The sequence below is a fragment of the Lissotriton vulgaris genome, chromosome 3_1 (assembly GCF_964263255.1).
Source record: "Lissotriton vulgaris chromosome 3_1, aLisVul1.2, whole genome shotgun sequence".
Taxonomy (NCBI): Eukaryota; Metazoa; Chordata; class Amphibia; order Caudata; family Salamandridae; genus Lissotriton; species Lissotriton vulgaris.
Window position 1 is genome coordinate 1435787935 of NC_141689.1, and position 23827 is coordinate 1435811761.

The 23827-nt window shown below is 46.9% G+C and overlaps 1 pseudogene; it reads left to right on the top strand.

Annotated features, from left to right (window-relative positions):
- The first annotated feature begins 570 nt into the window (after positions 1-570).
- LOC147728012 (presenilin-associated rhomboid-like protein, mitochondrial) lies at positions 571-21610 on the top strand (annotated as a pseudogene).
- The last annotated feature ends 2217 nt before the right edge of the window (positions 21611-23827 follow it).

Sequence of the window (23827 nt, forward strand, 5' to 3'; positions counted from 1 at the left end):
AACGTACATACCCCAAAACAGTAAACTAAACATGGCCATAATGTGGGATAGTATGCTGAGTCAACAAAATTGTCCAAATATCACTGTCTTGAGACTGCAGGTGGAGGACTGTTCTTTTCTGTCACATATAGGAATTATTGTGGCTGTAATACAGTGCAATTTGAGTGCAAAAGCTGACAATGGAAAAATATCACTGGCTACCTGTTTGAATATTAAACCCACCAGGTGGAAAACAAAACAGATGTGTTCACTTGCTACCGACCCTCTCTGAGACCTGTCTGAGAGGGATGGTAGATACATGTTAAGCTATTTCACAGGACCATCAAAGGTAAAAAATGATCAACATTTCTGACCAGGCATTTCAAGTTCTGGTTGAATATATAAAACGTAAGTGATCAAGAATCCTCCAATAAAAAAGAGAGTGGGGCATAACTGCACATACCCAAGAGGTACGCAAGCAGCCAGCTTTCTCAGGCTGAAAATCACATGACTGTGGTGTCGCTACGTGGAGGCCATCTATGTTTTTACCCCATATTGGTGTTGGAATACTACTGTTATGGGACACCGAATATGGCTGTAGAAGAGGTTGTTCTGCTGGATAGTAAAGGCACCCCTGCAGTTGAAAGGTAATACAGCACTTTGCCAGCAGAACTGTGAACACTATAACAAAGTTATCTGTGTCTGTCAAATTACAGACAGACTCATGTCACATTTTATACAAGAGACTTTTCTGTCTCCATTTTTTGTGTGGCATTCTATCCATACACATTTGTGGTTGTTTGTATTTGCTTCTATCAATTGCATGCAAGCAAATATGTGGTGTAGTAACAACCACATCCTTTCCTTCAACAGCTTGGAGAGCCTTTCATGAGATCAAGCACATACTCCAATTTTTTTAAAACCTGGATTATGGCCATTGTTGTTAAATCTGTGACTCTTTGGTGAAGATAGCCATATTATTTAACCTCTTGGGATAGAGTGTCAGGAAGTTTTGAAGCATTTACCAGAGGTATTTCAACTTCATGAGGCAGTGGTTGGAGATTATGATGAAATTAATGAGGCATTGAACAGGCTGAAGTTTCATTGCACCAAGTACCTTATATTGTAATGGAATCGCATAAGTTTTACTCAAGACATAAACTTGTTAACAAACTCTCGGATGCATTTGAAGCTACACTTTAAATACCTAAAGCTATATCGAGGACCACATTTCAAGACTTCACTAAAAAGAAAATCTATAATGAACCCATAAGACATCCAAAATCTTCATTAGCTAAAACCATTGATATTGCAGAGTAGAAAAGTCTTCTAATTCCTTAAAAATACTCAAAATATCCAATCAAGCCAAATTCTCAAATTCAGATGTGGCTACTGTTAATGGAAACATGTCTTCAGGCAAAAGTAAGTTTGTCAACAGTAAAGGTGAGAACTTTATCATTGTTACTAATACAAGTAAACCTGTTAAACTTTATACTAGGAACCATGTATCTTATAGAAAACCTTTTCAACAATTGGAACTGAACAGAGTAGCATGAAGCAGCACTCAGGGAACATTGCTCACAGCGGAAATTAAATGAAAGCAAAGTAGGTCAGGATGCATTCAGGGAAATATGGTAGGTGTTATAGATGGAAGAGAGGAAGCAGCAATTGAAAAGTTACATTTTAACCTCTCTTTTGAAGGAGGGAAAAAAGAGTATTGTACCAAAAGGGAGAGGCATGCATTTCAAAACTGTGCATTCACAACCATAACATTGTCGGATCAGGAACCATTCTTTTTTAAAAAGTAGGTCTCCAAAAGAAGCATATCTGAGTTATGCAGGAGCGGGACTTCTCTTGAATAGTTATTATTCTAATTATGTAATGTGATAAGGACATTTGTAGAAATGTGTACATTTGACATGCTAGTTTGAAGCTTCATCAACTTCTGCAGTGAGCTATTCAGAGAAGGGAGCACTTGTGTGATGTGCTCAAATCATTTACTTCCTGAAACACAAATCTGGTCTTTAAGTCCTGTTCAGGAATGAAGTATGCGCATCCAAACATGGATTTGAGTTGATTGTGCTCACCTTTATCCATGTTACTGATATGTTTATTTTGATTATGACATGAATACAGCCAACCGTAAGGTTAGGATGGTGATTAAAAAACACTTCTGAACAGGAATGCGGAAGGGAGTTGGAGAGAAAAGAATAAATTCACCATTAAGGAGGGTTCATTTTGAAGCAACCAAGAGACATATATGAGTGAAAGTTGTCTTATTGCCTTACTTAAATAGGGTTATCATCTGGGGAGGAGAATTTCAAATAGAGTTGTGTTCCATTAGCATATTGAGGACATAAGATTCTGGAGTCCTTAAAAAGGTCACCAAGAGATCTATCTAAAGGTTGAAAAATACAAATTATAGAATGACACCTTAAGAGGAAATGTGAGGAAGAGGAACTGGATTTGAGAATGCCACCTAAATTGATCTTGTAGGATCAATATAAAGATTATGGGGAGCGAAAATCTTTCAAGGACATGTCTTCCATCCCTATGCAATCTCTTAAAATTTGTAATGGAATTCCATGATTGACAGTGCTGAGAGATCAAATAAAGTCAGTAAGCAAAAAACTCGCCATTGCGCTATATATATAAGGCATTTTGTAAGATTTGTATAACAGGAGCTTTAGTGATGCAGAATGCTCTGAACCCTGAAAAGAAATCATCCTGGAGTTTATTATTCCTAAAGATTTGCTTAAGCTGTTTAATTATGCAACTTTCAAGTACTTTATCAAAGCCTAGGAAGCCAGAATATAGACATAACTCCCTAAGATCATCGAGATCCACAGAGGTTTGGTGCCCCTCACACAGTGGTTCACGAACAATACATTCCAACTGAATAGAAACGAACCCTCCAAGCTACCTGGAACCATACTGTGTCATTCATTCACTGTAAATATTTATACACCAGTCACTATGCGCCTTCCTCGCTGATCACATTGTCACCTGCGCCGCTATTGTGTTTTTCACTCACACACCTTGAGCACCAGTCACAATTTAGGTTCTTCCCAATCGTTTTATTTGTATATCGCAGTGCTGTCACAACTGCCAATTGCCTTTTTTTCCTTTCTCCTAAATGTTCTACATAAATGATGCCATGAGCACATGCAATAATCAAACAGAGTCTCCTTACTTCCTTTTGATAATGTTGTATTCATATCGTTCCTAAGTCTTTGAATTATACCAGTAGGGATATCATATGTTTGTACCATACTTTCTACCCCAATCCCAACACGGTCGACAGGTTCTTGCTCCTGTTACTTATACAACAACACAACCTGAATGTGGCACAAAGTAAGCAATTTGATAATATTAAGGTCATTTCTAAACAGGTCCCTCAGTTGAAATCTACCCCACCTAAAATAAAATGGATACATGGGCAGGCTCCCTTAAAATGGACTACTGTGATAGAAGATATTGCCAACCCGTCTTCAGATAAGAAAAATTGAGGTCTCCTTGTTATTAACATAAGGCAGGATGTAAGCACTCAAATTCTCCCTGTCGATCCATGGAACTTCATTGTTAAAAATCATTGTGTGATGTTGTTAGGGAAAAAGCTAGAGATCATGCTGAAGGACTTCTGCACCGAAATTTTGAAGAAATTCACGAAAGTGGAGGAAAAACTGTTGGTTTAGCCCAATAAATATCAGGCTTTGATCCTACCGCCAGAAGCTCCCTGCTCTTTATATATTGGTCCAATTTGTATGGCAGTAGACATTCAGGGAAACATTTCCATCAAGGGCCAAATTCTATCTTACTTCAGCATGAGAGTGGAACAATAAGAATAGCATTGTAGGCCCAGGTAAAATATCAATTTTCAACAGAAGAGTCAATTCTAATAATTATCACCAGCAGGGCATTGTGTCTGAAGGCAGAAAGGCACACCCTCACAAATCCCCTTTGATATGCCTTCAAATATAATTTTATGAAACCTATCCTTGCCCTTGGCTACCATCCAGGACACTGATTGACGCTGCACGTTGAATAACTCTCTGGACCCGACCTTACCTCCCACAGTTCCTGTTTCACAAAACAGGGTCGCATCTGGGGTCTCATTAACTACTTCAAAAAAAAGATAATAACCTCAAAGCTTGTTGGAGACTTTAAATTGATATCCTGTAACATTGCATCTATGCATTCTGCATTGCTCAAAGAAGATTGGTTAACATTTGATAAAGGAGTTTGATATCATTTGTCTCCAAGAGACCTGGCTAATAGGGTACTTCTATGTTGATGATTTTCACTCACATTGGAATGCCGCAATTTCACCATCTTCCTGGATGGCAAAGGGTGGTTTGGCCGTTTTTATTTCTGTTAAGCTCCCTTGCTTAAAAGTGAATCTCCTGTGCACTACTCCTTGGCCCCAATTACGGTTGTTGTCAGGTGCAGGGTCTGTCGACTTGTTCATCATTAATTTTAGCAAAATATTTTTGAGCCCCATTGTACTGTGGTAGTAGATATGTTAGATGAATCTGTTTCAAATCGGAAATTAAATAATAGATCATGCGGGGCATGTCCAAGATGGTGCCCAACTGAGAGTGTTCTCATGCCATGTACGTTCTGCAAAGGAGCGGATCCAAACCTTTCCAGGACCACTTTGCAACCGATCCTGACTTTGGAACTTGGCTTAAGCTGCCCGGAGTGGTGGTGATCCAATCTGGCCCGTGCCGAGAGGTTTGATGAGGGCCTGAGTGGCTCCCATGGCACCGTGCAGGCTCCTGCTGCCTCTCGCTCCCTGAGACCGGAGGACCCTGAGGTTTATTTGGGTGAGAAAGACTCTAACCTGAGGCTCCACCTGCCCAACCATCTTCAGCCCGCCTAGAGCAACACCAGGACACCTGCTCTGGCCTGAGGCGTCCTTGACTGCCCCATCGCTGCTCGCTGTGGATGGCCTCACCTCCCGACTTGGCACGCCATCCCATCTACCCTTCTGGGGCACGGCACAGCTTACTCGGCACCTTTATTTTACTGTTTCGATCCCCTATAGCCCTTTGGACCACAGCATCGGGCTCTGTCGCAGTGAGGGAGCCTCGAACACACTGAGGCCACGGTTGGATGCCAGACCAGAAGGGATGTTTAAGAAGGGTCGGTGAGGCCTGAAGTGACCTTTTTTGCCTTTGCCTCCCATAGGATTCTGTCCCGCCGCAAGAGTTCTGGTCCTGGAACAGCACCACTGCAGTTGCTGCACCATCCAGACACTCTGCGTTGCCTTGAGAGGGGGGAGCATCATGTGAAGAGGATGACTGTGGGGCTTGGTTGGTGGGGCCTAGTGATGCAGTGGGAAAGCCCCAGGCCACCTCCAGGACTTGCATTCTTTTGGCTGCCTTTACTTCTCAGCGAGCGGAACATCTCCATTCAGCACTGATCTATAGCCTACATGCTTTGTGGACACCCTACAGTGGGTCTCCACGTCCACCCACATTCCATGGCCTCTGCTCCCCCTCTTCGGAGCACTGGTAGTGGACACTCCCTGTCTCGACTACTTCTAGAGGCCTCCGAGTGCTGTGGTGGACTTGTTTCACAGCTCATACCCAGTGCTTAGGGTGCCAACTCTAGATTGAACTGTACAAAAGGGGGTGGTGATGGACGGAGCATCTGAATCAATCAAACACTCACACCCAGTCAAAAGATCTGGGTTTAATCCATCACCGTTCTTTAGCCCACTCTGCCACTCCAGTTCAGACATGGCTATATGCAAATCAGTCTGACCCTGTGCCTCATGGCAACAGTCCAGCCCGAACTGCCAAGCCATGTCTTCCCTGGACCGGAAACAAGCTTCCAAGGACCAGTTTCTGGCATTCCACCCATCTTCAGCCCGGCTTGCTTGAATCCAGCGGCAAAGTGAGCAAGGGACTCACGTCTGAGCATACCCTGCCACACTTATGGCGGCCAAAAGCGGTACAAAAGTGGGTGGTGATGGACGGAGCATCTGAATCAATCAAACACTCACACCCAGTCAAAGGATCTGAGTTTAATTCATCACCGTTCTTTAGCCCACTCTGCCACCCCAGTTCAGACATGGCTATATGCAAATCAGTCTGACCCTGTGCCTCATGGGAACAGTCCAGCCCGAACTGCCAAGCCATGTCTTCCCTGGAACGGAAACAAGCTTCCGAGGACCGGTTTCTGGCATTCCAGCCGTCTTCAGCCCAGCTTGCTTGAATCCAGTGGCAAAGTGAGCAAGGGACTCACGTCTGAGCATACCCTGCCACACTTATGGCGGCCAAAAGCGGTACAAAAGGGGGTGGTGATGGACGGAGCATCTGAATCATCAAACACTCACACCCAGTCAAAAGATCTGGGTTTAATGCATCACCGTTCTTTAGCCCACTCTGCCACCCCAGTTCAGATATGGCTATATGCAAATCAGTCTGACCCTGTGCCTCATGGGAACAATCCAGCCCGAACTGCCAAGCCATGTCTTCCCTGGACCGGAAACAAACTTCTGAGGACCGGTTTCTGGCATTCCAGCTGTCTTCAGCCCGGCTTGCTTGAATCCAGTGGCAAAGTGAGCAAGGGACTCACGTCTGAGCATAGCCTGCCACACTTATGGCGGCCAAAAGCGGTACAAAAGGGGGTGGTCACCACCCCCTTTTGTACCGCTTTTGGCCGCCATAAGTGTGGCAGGCTATGATCAGACGTGAGTCCCTTGCTCACTTTGCTACTGGATTCAAGCAAGCCGGGCTGAAGATGGCCGGAATGCCAGAAACCGGTCCTCGGAAGCTTGTTTCCGGTCCAGGAAAGACATGGCTTGGCAGTTAGAGCTGGACTGTTCCAATGAGGCACAGGGTCAGACTGATTTGCATATAGCCCTATCTGAACTGGGGTGGCAGAGTGGGCTAAAGAACGGTGATGGATTAACCCCAGATCTTTTGACTGGGTGTGAGTGTTTGATTGATTCAGATGCTCCGTCCATCACCACCCCCTTTTGTACCGCTTTTGGCCGCCATAAGTGTGGCAGGGTATGCTCAGACGTGAGTCCCTTGCTCACTTTGCCACTGGATTCAAGCAAGCCGGGCTGAAGACGGCTGGAATGCCAGAAACTGGTCCTCTGAAGCTTGTTTCCGGTCCAGATAAGACATGGTTTGGCAGTTCGGGCTGGACTGTTCCCATGAGGCACAGGGTCAGACTGATTTCCATATAGCCATGTCTGAACTGGGGTGGCAGAGTGGGCTAAAGAACGGTGATGGATTAAACCCATATCTTTTGACTGGGTGTGAGTGTTTGATTGATTCAGATGCTCCGTCCATCACCGCCCCCTTTTTTACCGCTTTTGGCCACCATAAGTGTGGCAGGGTATGCTCAACCTGAGTCCCTTGCTCACTTTGCCACTGGATTCAAGCAAGTCGGGCTGAAGACGGCTGGAATGCCAGAAACTGGTCCTCTGAAGCTTGTTTCCAGTCCAGGGAAGACATGGCTTGGCAGTTCGGGCTGGACTGTTTCCATGAGGCACAGGGTCAGACTGATTTGCATATAGCCATTTCTGAACTGGGGTGGCAGATTGGGCTAAAGAACAGTGATGGATTAAACCCAGATCTTTTGACTGAGTGTGAGTGTTTGATTGATTCAGATGCTCCGTCCATCACCACCCCCTTTTGTACCGCTTTTGGCTGCCATAAGTGTGGCAGGGTATGCTCAAACGTGAGTCCCTTGCTCACTTTGCCACTGGATTCAAGCAAGCCGGACTGAAGACGTCTGGAATGCCAGAAACCAGTCCTCGGAAGCTTGTTTCCGGTCCAGGGAAGACATGGCTTGGCAGTTCGGGCTGGACTGTTCCAATGAGGCACAGGGTCAGACTGATTTGCATATATCTATGTCTGAACTGGGTTGGCAGAATGGGCTAAAGAACGGTGATGGATTAAACCCAGATCTTTTGACTGGGTGTGAGTGTTTGATTGATTCAGATGCTCCATCCATCACCACCCCCTTTTGTACCGCTTTTGGCCGCCATAAGTGTCGCAGGGTATGCTCAGGCGTGAGTCCCTTGCTCACTTTGCCACTGGATTCAAGCAAGCCGGGCTGAAGATGGCTGGAATGCCAGAAACCGGTCCTCGGAAGCTTGTTTCCGGTCCAGGGAAGACATGGCTTGGCAGTTCGGGTGGACTGTTCCCATGAGGCACAGGGTCAGACTGATTTGCATATAGCCATGTCTGAACTGGGGTGGCAGAGTGGGCTAAAGAACGGTGATGGATTAAACCAAGATCTTTTGACTGGGTGTGAGTGTTTGATTGATTCAGATGCTCCGTCCATCACAACCCCCTTTTGTACCGCTTTTGGCCGCCATAAGTGTGGCAGGGTATGCTCAGACGTGAGTCCCTTGCTCACTTTGCCACTGGATTCAAGCAAGCCGGGCTGAAGACGGCTGGGATGCCAAAAACCGGTCCTCGGAAGCTTGTTTCCGGTCCAGGGAAGACATGGCTTGGCAGTTCGGGCTGGACTGTTCTCATGAGGCACAGGGTCAGACTGATTTGCATATAGCCATGTCTGAACTGGGGTGGCGGAGTGGGCTAAAGAACGGTGATGGATTAAACCCAGATCTTTTGACTGGGTGTGAGTGTTTTATTGATTCAGATGCTCCGTCCATCACCACCCCCTTTTGTACCGCTTTTGGCCGCCATAAGTGTGGCAGGTTATGCTCAGACATGAGTCCCTTGCTCACTTTGCCACTGGATTCAAGCAAGCCGGGCTGAAGACGGCTGGAATGCCAGAAACCGGTCCTCGGAATCTTGTTTCCGGTCCAGGGAAGACATGACTTGGCAGTTCGGGCTGGACTGTTCCCATGAGGCACAGGGTCAGACTGATTTGCATATAGCCATGTCTGAACTGGGGTGGCAGAGTGGGCTAAAGAACGGTGATGGATTAAACCCAGATCTTTTGACTGGGTGTGAGTGTTTGATTGATTCAGATGCTCCGTCCATCACCACCCCTTTTTGTACCACTGTAGAATGAATCAGGTGGCATAGCTCGCATGGGACCAACATCTGGGCATACCCTTCCCACTTAGGGCAACCAATGCAAAAAAAAAAACATGATGGAGGGAATGCTGAACAAACAAAACATTCACCCCTAGTCACAGATTTGGGTGAAATCCATTGTGTTTTTTTACTTACCCTGCCACCCCAGTTTGAGCCCAGTGTTTGAACACGCACTGTGATGTGTGTTTAAGCGCAAGCCTAAAACCTCAGCATTGTGAAGTTATCACTGCGGCTTCATAAATAACATGTTAAGAACAGCACATAATGTAAGCTTAAATCCCACCGGCGGGCATGGGATGACGTGAAATGAGGTTTGGCATAAAAAGACGAACCTCGAACGGCAATTGTGAAGTGTTAATGTCTCTGCAGACAGATCAAACAAGAGGCCCTGTATTACAACTGCAGGAAAAATGCTCACAATTTCCATTTATTCTTCATGATGCCAAGGGTGGCATTTTGAGGTAAAGTGTATAAAGACGAGACAATTGGGCAGGAAAGGCTCGACACCTCCAGGGATCACCCTGTTTAGATGATGGTTTCGAGCGGACTCGGATTTGATAAAAGCGCGAAGAGGGTAAGAGATGGACTTACTGTTAAAACTGCACAAGCTGCCTCGCTGACGTCACTGCACTCTACGGCCGCGCTCATTAAATCTGATATTAATAAACATGGAAATAGATTCCGCTCCTGCTGGAAAGCTTTCTCTCGCCTTTGATGCTAGATGGAGTTACCGCTGCCCTGCGATTCACCTCTTTTTAAAATATGCTTCTGGTAAGAAGGCATGCTGTCAAGCCATTATGAATAATATTTGTGTTTTAATCATTTTAATAATGCTTCCTTGTCTGCTGGTAAGGCTGAAGCCATCAAAGTAATACACTACAGCGTTCAATTGACCACTAATCAGATTGTGAGGTGAATATTTAATTTGCTTTTCTTGCTTTTGCTCTAAAATAATAATTTTTCATCCACACATTTTGAATGTAGAGTACATTGAAGAGACATTCCATCAGCCCACAGAAATTACTTGGTCTAATTCCATGATGCTTTGTTAACTTGTACGTATAAAATAAATACCTTCCGTCAACCGATGGGATGCAAATATCTGAAAAATTATATCTGCATCATTTGTTTTTATAATATATTGAAAAATAACACAAAAGCGACCATTCTGAAGTTGTGTGTTCTGCACTAACCATGACCACATTAGATCTGTGAATTGTAAATAGTGACTACCTGTAACTGCGAAGTGACCTTGCTTGTGTAACACCCTGGCATGTAATATCCGTTCACGTTTTTGGAAACGTTCATCGGTTCCCCTGTAAAATACAGGCACCAGCATATAAAGTCAAATTCTACTTAGAGTGCTCAGCTGCATTGTGTGGCTGGGACTGCGCCATTTAAATACCCCAAAATAACAATGCAGGTAAAGGAAAAATAAATGTGCTCAGGCATTTTTTGTAATGAGCTAATCGCAGAAAATCTTAATAGGCATTATGGGATTGTTTCAGTTGGAAAATCACTGATGATCTGTTGGTACTCTGGGGTGATTGTTGGCAGTTTCAGGGTGAGTATAATTTACTCCAAGATGGCACCACACACATTTTTGATAGGAGTGCCTTATCAGACGACGATTTTATCAGAACTTTAGGATGCAATGGATTATTCCATGATGGTTACATGAAAACATCCAGATGTTGATGAATTACGGCCCAACGATTAGAGTGTATGTGAATGTTTAGGTCACTGGCTCTAGGTGGGTGGACAACAAGTGGTTTTACTACCGCAGAAATGTGTCTCCTCAAATTTTAGTCCATGGTTCTTGTCAAGCAGCATGAGAGGTAAGGAACTTTTCAACTCATTAGCCCAGGATGAAATTTCTTAGGATCTCAGATCCACAGCAGGATTCTGATTAGTCAGTTTATTGTACATTTTGAAGCAGATTTAAAATATCACTCTTACCATGATAGTATAAAAATACAAAGAGAATAGGATGAAGCCAAATCTCCGTAATCGATTCACCCTATACAAGAAAAGGAAAATTACCAATACGCTTATTGCCACATAGGTTATTAAAAGACAAAAATGTAAGCTAGATTGCATTGAATTCTTTAAAAGTAAAAATTCTCCAAATTGCCTAACTATCCCGGCACTATGTAAAAGGGAAATCTAAACTAAGTGATGTTCAAAAAGGAAAGCATAAAAAGGTGTCAGCTGCCAGAGTCCTCCTAAGAGGAAACTCTAACTATGGTCATGTATCCTAATTCCACAATCACCAAGAGAGGCAGGTACCTCAAAGCATCTGCCAGAGAAGTGTCAGATGTCCCTAACTGCATTAGTACAAAACCAACCATCCAATACAGTCACCTCCTACAACCTTCGGGTAAGTTTCCATTATCCCAATGGGGTCCCGCCCGGGGGAATTTGGGGCCGGGGAAAATGGGGGGGGGCAGAGACGGCGCCGCCCGGGGACGGTTTGGGCGTTTTTGGTAGCTTTTGGGCTGGGGGGCGGGGCTTGGTTGGGCTTCTTTTGGGCTGGGCGGTGGTTCCCGCCGGCCACGCGGCAGAGACACCATTTTAAGTGAGGTGTCTCGGCCGCCGGGCGGGGGTTTTGGTGTGTGGACAATTTTTTGGCGTGGACAATTTTCTTCGTGGACGTTGGTTGTGCAATATCACCCGGGGTGTCAAGCGAATGGATAGCCTGCGCCAGGATGGACATTACGGACAATTTTCTTCGTGGACGTTGGTTGTGCAAAATCACCCGGGGTATCAAGCGAATGGATAGCCTACGCCAGGATGGACATTACGGAATGTGGTGGGTGCAGGGGGACAGTGCAGGCTTGGGCGATACCGGATTTTCCCGGCAGGCTGGACACTTCGTGGGCAGGGACGGGCAGAAGGTGTGCTGGACGCATCGCAGGAGGCCGGAGGAGCTCGGGTGAGCAGCATGCGGCTCCACGCGGCCGAGCGGATGGGCCTGTTCTGCCTGGTGCGGGCAGTCAGGCTCCCACGTGGGACTAGGTGAGTCCCGCTGCCCCTACCCGAGGGGTCCATACGGCCCGGGGTTTATATTTTGGGGCAGGGGGAAAAGACTGATGTGCTCCTTGGAGGGCGAACTTTATAGTCTCTCCGCATAAGGGTAGCAAGTTGTGGTGACAATTAATTTGGAGGTGTACAAGGGGTGGGTGGTTGGGTATGTGGACGGAGGTGGAGGGGTTTTGTGTGCTCCCGCTTTACATGCACGAGTGAGTATAATTGTTCGAGGGAAGGTACATTTGTGTTTATAGCGCATTAGGTGCTTCTGGGGGGTTGAAATGTTTCGTAGTGCACGCTGGGGGTATGGACGTGAAGTGTATTCCTCGTAGCACGAGCTAGCTCAAATGAAGGATGTCCACGAGGCTATAATTGGGGGGGGTGGGGGGGCAGGAAGAGACGGGGGGGGCGCTCCGGTGCCTGTGACCGCTGTAACAATGAATTCCGGGCGGCACTGTACTTCGTTCAAGGAGAGTCTTGTGGAAGGGGGAATAAATAAGTACTTGCAATCATTTGGAGCTGCCCACTGCGGCAGTGTTCAGAGCATAGGAAACATCTTCCCTGTAAGAGAAGCACCCGGTCCGGCTTGGGGGGTGTATACTGGGACTTCGGGAAATTGCAAAGTGTTTTGCAACCTTTCCAAACAGGATTGAATTCTTCGCAACTTGGCAATATTGGTTTCACCACATCCTTTCGAAACTTGTGACTAGTTCGATGATACATACATCCTTAATTAACACCAACAAAATAGCCCTGCATAAGTTAAACTCAGAGAAAACAGTTCTCCTCTGCGACGTTTGGTGCGTAGGGGAGATCTGCAAAAGGTCAACTTGCACAGCAAAATCCTACACACATTTGCCATTCTGAATAGAACAGTTAAGAGAACAGCAAACTAGCAGAGGGAAGAAAAAGATCTTCATTATGTTTAGAAACGTTCGTCATAAAGACTACTTTCGGGAAAAACGTTACATGCAGTGTGGTTCAGTTCAATCAGAATGGAAAGGATTTTCTGAGTGGTAGACATGACCTCGCCATAGAGAGGAAAACGTCATGTGAATGAAGGCTAAGTTAAATCGGAACGCTTTACGGACAATTCGGAAAGTTTTAAAAGTCTTTGTTGGTGAGAAAATAAGTTGCAGGATACCAAGGCATACTTTTGCATATGCCTGGAATTTTTGCTTGTCCTGTGACACATTTCTAGTGCGAAGGTATACATCTTGTAGAGGGAATTTAGGCAGATGTGCGAATGCTCAATTTTTCTTTTCTTTTCTCTGTGGATTCCCCAGTGGGGAATTCCCTTCCCTTATTTCCCCACAAAGTTTGGGGGCGAGCTGTTCCGCTTCCCACCCTGGAAGAAAAGTGGTTACAGTTGCTGGTGAGAGTGAAAATTGGTCAGATCAAAGTTTGTGGCTCAATCAGTCAATCAGTCACTCAAACAGGATTTGTAGAGCACTGTTTGTCACCCGGGTGTAGCCAGGCGCCGAGAGCTAAGCTTACGGTGGAAACAATTGAACAACCAGGTCTTGAGTTCCCTTCTGAACTACTGAGGTCTGGAGGTGGAGGGAGAGGCTGCTGCAGGACTTCGCAGCGAGTTGGGAGAAGGAGCATTTTCCACGGTTGCTTAGTTGGATGCACGGTGTGTGAGCAAGGGAGGCAGCGCACAGGAGTCTGGAGAGTTGGTGGCAGCTAACGTAATGGTTGGGGTATGCTGATCCTTTCTTTTGTAGGGCTCAGTGGGCATGGGTTAGAATCTTGAATTGGAAACTCTTGTGGATGGGGAGCCAGCGCAGTTTCTTTGGGTGATCTGGGTCCATTTGAATAAGCTGAGGATGAGTCTGGCCGCTGAGTTCTGTAGGGTCTTCAGCCTCTTCGGGATGGGTGTGGTAATTACTATGTAGAGGGCTTTGCCATAGCCCAAGCCGCTTCTGATGAGGGCTTGAGTGGTGGTGCGTCTGGTGGTGATTGGGAATCATTTGAAAGAGTTTTTGGAGCATGGAATAGTGAGGAAGCAGGTACAGGAGACTGTATTGAGCTGAATTTTCATGGTGAGTTGCTGTCCAGGATTATGCAGAGGCTACGGGCATGGTCTTTAGGAGTGGGTGAGGGTCCCACTTCAGCAGGCCACCAGGGGTCATTCCACAGGGAGGTGTTGTTCGAAAATATCAGTACTCCTGTTCTGTCTGTTGAGTTTGAGGCACTTGTTTTGTATCCAATAGGCGACGCTGGTCATGCACAAGTGGAATTTGGCCTGCATGGTCAATGAATCTTCACATGAAGAGAGGATGAGATGGGTGTCATTCGCGTGGGAGATGATGTTCAGTCCATGTGTTCTGGCAATTTTGGGCAGGGGGGCATGTAGGCGTTGAACAAAGTGGGGTTGAGTGATGAACCTTGATGGACACTAAAGATGATGTTCTTGGGTTCCATGTTGTGATCATTTGAGTGCGTTCTCTTGGATTCACATCTGATGGATGGTATAAGTGTGCCATTAACATTGTGTATAGACAGAGCGATATCCCCGAAGAGAAGGCAGAAATGCTTACGTTTCATAAGAAAGGTGCAGGTACACAGAAGCTTATCTGTCTTTACAGATTGGCTCATATGGTCGGAGGCTTAGTCTAATGAACTATAACTAAGTATTTATCATGGTCTAAGTAAATGTACTTAAATGGCATAGGACTAGGGTCCATCCAACGTACTTTGAGGTGTCGGCCTAGGTGCAGGTTTTGGGGGGGCTCGAGCGGGCGGTACGGGCGTAAAGCGTGACCAGGGGCAGAGCCTCGGTTGGGCCGCGGGCGTTTCAAGTCGTGTGTGGGTGGGAGGTAGGTTCTGTGCAGTGGGCTTTTTCCTGGCGGACAGGCTCTGGGGGTGACGCACTGTGTGGCGGACTTCTTCCTGGGCGCCAGAGAGGAGGCACGGTCCCATGTCGGTGTGGTCATTCTCCGTAGTGAGCTCGACTCCGTGGTCAGGGAGCACGCCCGCCGGAGGACAGGGTCGTTTCAAGTCGTGTGTGGGTGAGAGGTAGGTTCTTTGCAGTGGGCTTTTTCCTGGCGGACTGGCTCTGGGGGTGACGCACTGTGTGGAGGACTTTTTCCTGGGCGCCAGAGAGGAGGCACGGTCCCATGTCGGTGTGGTCATTCTCCGTAGTGAGCTCGACTGGTGGTCAGGGAGCACGCCCGCCGGAGGACAGGGTGGTCACGACGCCCAGTGGGGTCTGACGCGGATTGGTGCCGCTGACATGTCGGGGGCTGCGGGGTATGGTAGGTGACGGGGGGGAGTTGGGGGCACTGTGGCAGGGGTTTCTTCCTGGCGGACGGGCTCAGGTGTGGGACACGCATCCGGAGGGCTTCTCTCTGGTGGGACGGCCGGCTTCGGCGGACTGCCTGCGGACGCTGGGCGGCTTCTCAGGCCTTATGTTGACAGGGGGGGGCCCTGGGCGCCAGAGAGGGGGCACGGCCCCGGTTTCAGTGCGGCATACCTCGTGGGGAGCTCGATTCCGCGGCCAGGAAGCACGCCCCGGGGGGTGACGTCGACTGAGGGCATGGCCATATACAGTTAGTGACGGAGGGCATGGCCCTACGCATTGGTGACGGAGGGCATGGCCCTATGCATTGGTGAAGGAGGCCATGGCCCTATACATTGGGTACAGTGGGCATGGCCCTATACGTCGGTGACGGAGGGCATGGCACTATACGTTGGGGACGGAGGGCATGGCCCTATACGTTGGTGATGGAGGGCATGGCCCTATACGTTGGTGACGGAGGGCATGGCCCTGTACATTGGTGACGGAGGGCATGGCCCGATACATTGGTGACGGAGGGCATGGCCCTATACGTGGTGACGTAGGGCATGGCCCTATACATTGGGACGGAGGGCATGGCCCTGTGGTAAGGGGGGAGGACCTGCCGGTGGTTCAAAGGCATGGCCCGGACTGCACGGGGCTTGAGGGGGGTCCGCGGCACGCCATTTAGTAAGGAGGTGGTCCTTCCGAATGGGTCATGCGGCACGTCCCGGGTTAAGGGAGGGGGAGTCCTAGGGGGGGTCGAGGACCGTTAGCACGTCCCTCGAGTGGCGGTTCTTCCTAATATATGGGGGAAGAGTAGGAGAACTGTTTGGATTATCGGGGGGTAGGTCAAGCACAATAAAGTAGTTAGCCAGGTGGAGAGGCAAATTGACGTTATGCTAATTGTTACTGTTTGTGGATTGTGGGAATCAGTTAGGGGAGGGGGTGGGGGTGAGGCAGGAATTTACATATTTATGAGGTTTAGATTGTGCGGCGCAGGCCAAGGTTGTTATTGTGTAGGATGCACCTGCTTCCAATAAAGCGGCCTTTATCACACTTACATTGAGTCTCGGGTCGGTGCTTTCTTCCCCCCCCCCTTTTCGCCAATGGGCCCCAATGGGGTCCTGGGGGGGGCGGCCGACCGAAGGGAGGCCTGTCCCGCCCGGGGGAATTTGGGGCCGGGGAAAAGGGGGGGGGGGAAGAGACGGCGCCGCCCGGGGACGGTTTGGGCGTTTTTGGTAGCTTTTGGGCTGGGGGCGGGGCTTGGTTGGGCTTCTTTTGGGCTGGGCGGTGGTTCCCGCCGGCCACGCGGCAGAGACACCATTTTAAGTGAGGTGTCTCGGCCGCTGGGCGGGGGTTTTGGTGTGTGGACAATTTTTCCCTCCCTCCCTCCCTGGGTCACGATTCGGGGGGGGGGGGGCCAAGGGCAGGCATCGCTCCTTAGGGGGGAGCTTCCTTTGTGGGGGAGTTGGGGGCAACGGGGATTTGGGGCAACGTTTTGTTGGAGGCTGGTGCAAAAAGGTTTTTTTTTGGATTGGGTGGGGGGGTTTTCACATGTCGCTGGAGCAGGTGTGGGGTGCATTCTGTATGTAGGGGCGGTTCTTCCTAATATATGGGGGAAGAGTAGGAGAACTGTTTGGATTATCGGGGGTAGGTCAAGCACAATAAAGTAGTTAGCCAGGCGGAGAGGCAAATTGACGTTATGCTAATTGTTACTGTTTGTGGATTGTGGGAATCAGTTAGGGGAGGGGGTGGGGGTGAGGCAGGAATTTACATATTTATGAGGTTTAGAGTGTGCGGCGCAGGCCAAGGTTGTTATTGTGTAGGATGCACCTGCTTCCAATAAAGCAGCCTTTATCACACTTACATTGAGTCTCGGGTCGGTGCTTTCTTCCCCCCCCCCTTTTCGCCAATGGGCCCCAATGGCCTTCATTGACTTCTTTCTCCACCTCTTTCTTCACACAGTAACCGTCCCACAAGTCCTTGGTGCCATCTATGTCTCCCATGAGAATTCATCCCTTCTCAGTTATCGCATTCTTTCCCAGGCTTATCTATCAACTAAACAATGAACCCTTCTCTATACTAACAATGTGTTGTCCACCTGCAGTGGGAACACAAATACATGCAACATTTCAAAGGTACAAGCAAAAAGCAAAATTAAACGTTAGTCGGGAATCGAATTAAATATAATTCAGTCCTACAATTAGGCTAACTTAGCATCAAACTAGTTACAATGCAGCTTCTCTGTGATTCATACAAAAACAATTTATCAAACTCTCAACATCCTGAATATCCAATTATACTAAATCATTATCACAATGATAATGTTAGATCAGATCACAAAACACGTTTTAAAGGACATGTTATATTTTACGGGTCAATGTAAGATTTAAGTAATGAATTATGTTTCTAACACACTTAAAAAATACTGTAGCAGAGAGAAATACTTTGACATCTTAAACATGAACTCTTTTAGTCCTAAATTAGTCACACAGAATACGCGTGAGTGCAGACTACCCAGAATTATGATGCAATCTTATGGAAATTTTGAAAGAAAACTGAAGCAAAATTATGCTTCTCCCATTTAAGTTATTGCCTGTAGACAAGAGGAATATAAAACAAATGTCTGTGGGAGTGTGGTTGTGGACATGCATTTTTTTAACAAGAGCTGGAAAATGGCTGTGGACTGATGGTGTTTTAAGTGAGTAACTTTTGGACGTATAGGGCCAGATTTACTAAGATTTCATGCAATGCAGCTTACCTTGCTGTGCTGCTTTGCGTGAAAGGTAGACAAAAGAAATGCGCCATATTTACAAAGATATGACGCATTACTGCAGCCTTCTAGCTCTGGAGCACTATGTGCTGCCTAGCACCAATGCCGGCACACTTGGGCCATGCTGCATTACAGGCCCAATAGTTTTAGTGTAGGAAGGGATACAGAAACATAATCCTTAGAGGCGTTTTCCTCTTTCTATGCATGCTGCAGAATGCAGCACATATAGAAAAAGGAAGGACCAAGATATTTCTCCTCATTACACCTGGGTCTGAGAGGGGCAGCATTTTTTTGCAATCCCAGGCTCACTGACCTTAGTAAATCTGGGATTGCAACAAAATGTGTGGGTGGATGCACCGGAACGCCCATGCTCCATCTATGGAACGCCTACCCCAAGGAAATGTAACACAGCACAAGCTGCTGCGTTGTGTTACGTTTCATTACAAAGTGGCCCTTGCATGGCTTTGTAAATCCCAGTTAAGGACATGGGTTGTCTTCCGATGACTTGTGTCACAAAAAGACAACACAAGTTCTTAGTAAATCTGGGCCCTGGTATTTAGATTGAGTCCTTCTTGCTAAGTGGCAAGGGGTGTTTGCAACGAGTGACCATGGGCAGGAGTAGTTTTGAATGAGTTTCTGTCAGTCAGTGATCGCTCAGAATAGTGCTTACAGTCAGTATTGCAAGCAGCTATGTATAAGTGATGCTGAAGTGAAGTCTTGAGCAAATGGTGCCCTGCATGGTTATTAGTGTGAATAATGTTGTGAGTGGCAACGAGTAATTGGTGTTTCAAGTGTTATTTTTGAGCAAATAATATTTGGAGTGACCGTGGGTGACTTTTATTACCCTTGTTGTCTGAGCTGAGTTGCTAAGGACAAGTAGTATTGTGTACAAGTATATTTGGAAGAATGATCTTGCATGTGATCGGTTTTGGTGTAGTGGCACTGCAGGTGAGTGTTTGGGTTGAGTAGTGCTGAGAGTTGCTGTGGGCATGTCAGAGTTGTCTGCAAATGGTGTTTTATCTATAATTGGCTTTGGGAGAGTGATGCTCTTTGAGAGTAATGGGGAACAACTGGTGTGTTTATGCCATGTTGTTTCATGAGTGGTATTGTACACAATTTATTGCGGATGAGCTGTGTTGCATTTGAATGGCTTGGGGGGAGTGATGTTGTATGTCAACGACTATAAGAGACTGGGATTACAGGCTACATGCAAGTGGTGGACAAAGGGTGTGTGTGAGGGATGGCTGGCTAGAGGCTGTGGGCACGTTTTGTTTTATGTGGATGAGAACGAGTGGTGTGCTGAGTGAACGTGTGTTTTAGCGTCTGTGGGAAGTGGTGATGGAAGCAAGTGGCTGTGGGTGATTAGGGCTTTGAAGTAGCCAATCTAGGTCATTGGCTTCCCACATGAATGGAGCGGCTCTGTGCAAGTGAGCATGGTTGTGGGTGAGCACTGGTGTGCAGAGGTGACTGTGGGAAAGTAGTGTATGGTGCAGGTGTCTCTCATGTTTTATTGTACATGAGTGACCATGTTGAAGTAGTGTTGGTCATGAGGGTGGGAATGAGTAGTGTAGCATAAAAGTGGTTGATGGTGAGTGAATTTAATCTAATTGTTTGCATTGTGTCAATAATAAAAATGGGTACAAATGCGTAAGAGGGCAATAAGTAAGATACCAAAACAGTTTATCTCATTGCTTAAACTGTATAATGCCTGGATGGGCTGTGCATAGATACATCATGATGCACAAGCGATCCAAAGCGAAGTATAAATACAGTCAGTTCTTGGACTCCTCCACTAGAGATAAAAGCATGCATACAAATATACCAAAGAAGCTTCTCATAAAGCATAAAATAATAGCTAAACCAATAAATGAAAAAGGACAGGCACTTGTATAGCCAGGATGTGAAAGGAGCCTTCTCTCACAATTTAATGCCAGTAAAAATTAAGTCAATAAACTTGCCAAAGCAAGCCAAGTTCATCGGAATATTAGTTGTCAGACACAATTTCCCAGCATCCTTGTAGGTGGAAACCACAGACTTTAAAAACATTGGCTTCAATAAAGTGAGTTGTGCGTGAAGAAGTTTCTGGTGGCAGCAAAGTAAACGAAGCATATACTCTATCTTTTACTTATAAAACCTTCAAGGCCCAATACTGCATTCTGATGGTCAGCATGAGCCAAATTCATTGCTCGGCAGTATCATCAATCTTGCACGGAGAGTTTTAAGTCTGATCCCCATAGTGAGCGTAGATTTAAAGTATGGTTGCATTGCGGTTCCTTCAAAAGATTTTGCAATGGGTGAGGCATAGCCAGTGCTTAATTTGTAAAATATGAAGTGCAGGTGCGCAAATGTTTGTCAGAGGCCACACCTACTTTTCTCTGGCTCCACCCACTTCCTCTACTGGCTCCACCCACTTACTATCTTAGCTCCACCCACATCTTCAACTGGCACTGCTAAAAGTCAGAGGTAATATCCGAATTTCAGCAAGGGAGCTTTCCTCATAGTAAGGTTTTGATAGGAGGTTCCCTTGCTCTGCGAACATTTTGAAAAAAGTGCATTTAAACCTGAGAGAAGCCATCTGAGGTTTTTAGAAGTAAAATGACTCCACCATTGCAGGAGACTGTCTTTCAGACCACCTCCAATTCATTGAAGTGCCTGTTTAAACCTTTTGTTTTTACTGCTGAGTTTACAGGTTGTGCATTTGCTTCTGCTTCTATTTGGCAGTATGAAGCTCTGAAATTCAGAGTCCAGAGCTACTTTGATGAGGTACAGGCAGATTGGCTGGATACCAGGAGGCCAAAAAAAGAATTGGCTTTCAGAAAACAGGTGAACAAGTGGTGGAACAGCCTGACTGAAGGGTAACAGACGGTGGTAGGCATTATAGCAGCAAATGTCTTAATATTCTGTCTCTGGAAAGTGCCGTCCATGCAGCACACAATGATTAAATACTTCACTTCTAACCCGGCCTCAAAAACTCTTTCCCTTTCGATGATTCTGTCAACATTCAGTCATTTCTCCCTGTTTCACATGGCAGCAAATATGTATGTGTTGTAGAGCTTTTCTTCAAGTATAGTATCCATATTGGGAAGTGAGCAGTTCGGGGCAGTTTATTTGTCAGCGCAGGTGTTCTCAAGTTTTGCCAGCTACCTTGCTAAAACGGCCACAGGACGATTTGGTCCATCACTTGGTGCGTCGGGGGCCATTATGACAGTCCTTGCAGCAGTATGTACAAAGATGCCAGAAGCTAAAGTAGCAAAAACTCTTCTTCCTATGTTCACGTTCACAGCTGGAAGTGCGTTGAAGGCTATCATCATCACACTGGATACCACAGGTTTAATTCTTGGTTGGAGGATATTTGATCATGCAGCACATCTCGGTGGAGCTATTTTTGGAATATGGTACGTGACCTATGGACATGAGCTGATCTGGAAGAACAGAGAACCACTTGTGAAAATGTGGCATGAATGGAGGACTAAAACCCCAGGAAAATGAGACTTTTAGCGTTGTCATTGTAATTTGTCACATTTTTCATGTATTTTGAGGGGTTTAATCTGCTGTACAGAACAAATTGGACTTCCTGCTTGTATGTATGTGTAAATTAATTTAATAAACTCTTGGACTCAAGATTTCACCATTGCCAAACCCTTAAAACCGAATGTACTTTTTAATAGTTGACAGTGGTGGCTGTTATCATTATGCAGTATTACTTGACTGCGCTTTCAAATTTACATCACGCAGCAATCCGCATTGATCTTGTGCACTAGGCAAACCCGGACCATGTGAACATACTGTGCACAAGTGACAAAATCAATCATCGCCCGATCCGATCACCGCTACTCTGATCGGCGGCTGGCTGGCTAGCTGGCCACTGGGCCACGATGACTCAGACGGTGCCGGCGGTGGTGAACGGGCCTCAGAGTGCGGGTATGCTGGGGTGTGGCGGGGCACCGTGGCAAGCAGTGAATGCACGCGCATTACAATGTGAAAAATATGCGCATGCTGCTTGCCACGCACAGCCCCAACCCCCACAGATTTTAGGAGCCTGCCCTGAACCGAAATTGAATCTATCAGGGCAAGTATTGATCTATCCAGCCAACCCGGGCCGGCCCACGCTGCAACAATAGCCTGCATGCACACTAATGGCAACATGATCATTGTGATGATCATCATCAAACACAAACCTCATCCTTATTATCAGAGTGACCCGGCTTCAACATAATGATACAAAATGTACAGTTTAGGAAAACCAGTAGGCCGCACCTGCGCAGCTCTATTTATTTTGTAATAAATCATGATTTGGCTGCCTCAGGCCTACGCCGCCTACCCCAGGCCATCTTGATTAAACCAGTCACCCACCACCAGTCACCAATCAACATCATTATGATTTAAATAAAAAACAGTGATCCTGCCCTGCCTCACCTGCGCAGCTTATTTAAATACTGATGATTTGGCCACCGGCGCCGGCTTACCCCAGGCCCTCACGACGCGACCAGACCAGACGGTAGAGCAATGCCAATCAACAAAATAATAAAATATAAAAAACAGTAATCACCGTCACGGCGCCCCCTGCGGCTTGCCAGGCCCTGCCCTGACTTACCTGCGCAGCTTTAATTATAGGCCACCGGCATACCCCAGGCCATGCCTCGCTCGCCCTCACAGCAGAGCTATGTACTGTCTACTCTGCAGCAGTAGTCTAGCCAATGGTACCTTACTCAGGCTCACATCGCCCAAGGAGCAGGTCCCGACCGACTTTGAAAGACGGCGTTGAACACCACCAGCCAGTGGATACTCGGTGGTGCGGTGCGGGTATGCTGGGGCGGGCGTGCTGAGGCAAAATGAAAGCAGCAAATGCGCGCGCACTCCAATCTGCGCATGCGTCGCTGCCTCTGCCGCGCATAGCCCGAACCCCCGCAGAGGAAGTGGACCCAGACCAGGCAAAGCCCTGCCCTGCCCAACCAACAACTACTACAGTGTCCCGCCCACTCCACTGGGCCAGCAACACTGATCCGTGGCCGGCTGCCGGAAGTCTGAAGAGTGAGGAGGAGAAATTAAGTCACGTCACCATTTAGACAGAGTGTTTAGTCAACAATTAGTACGACGGGGTAACTAAAACTAAGGGACTACAGCGTACAGCACGTACGGTACTACTACAGTAGCAGCACAGCACACGCTCTCTCTGCCAGTGCCACACACGAGTCATTATACATAAATAACTTACTGACGGGACGGCAGCTGCACTTAATGCAGCGTGACTGTGTAGACCCGGTCCTGATAATTAGGTGCCGGTGCTAAGCACCGGCAAGCTCCGGCTCAAATTAAGCCCTGGGCATAGCTGCACGCCTGAACCAAGTTAAAATCAACTTTCTTAGAGAGAAGCCAAGACTGTTTCTTCAGGATGGTTTCCATGCTGAATACAAGATTGAGCCGGCAGTTAGAGTAACCATATTCCCCTTTCAGTGTTTGACCGCCTGTTTTAGGTACGGATACCCTGACCTGTCCGACTTGGAGAAGATCTCCTGTAAAGCTTTCTCCAAGGTGTCGGTTTAGCTTGCTGAAGTAAATTGTTTCTCTTAATAAAATAGAAGGAATTCCCCAGTCCATTAATTTGGGCCACCGTTTATTTTGATCTACTCAGTTGAATGCTGCTGAGTAGTCTACAAAACATGCAAATAAGGGTGGCCTAAACGGTTGAGAGGAGCAATCTGCCAAATAAGACAGGAAAACAATGTT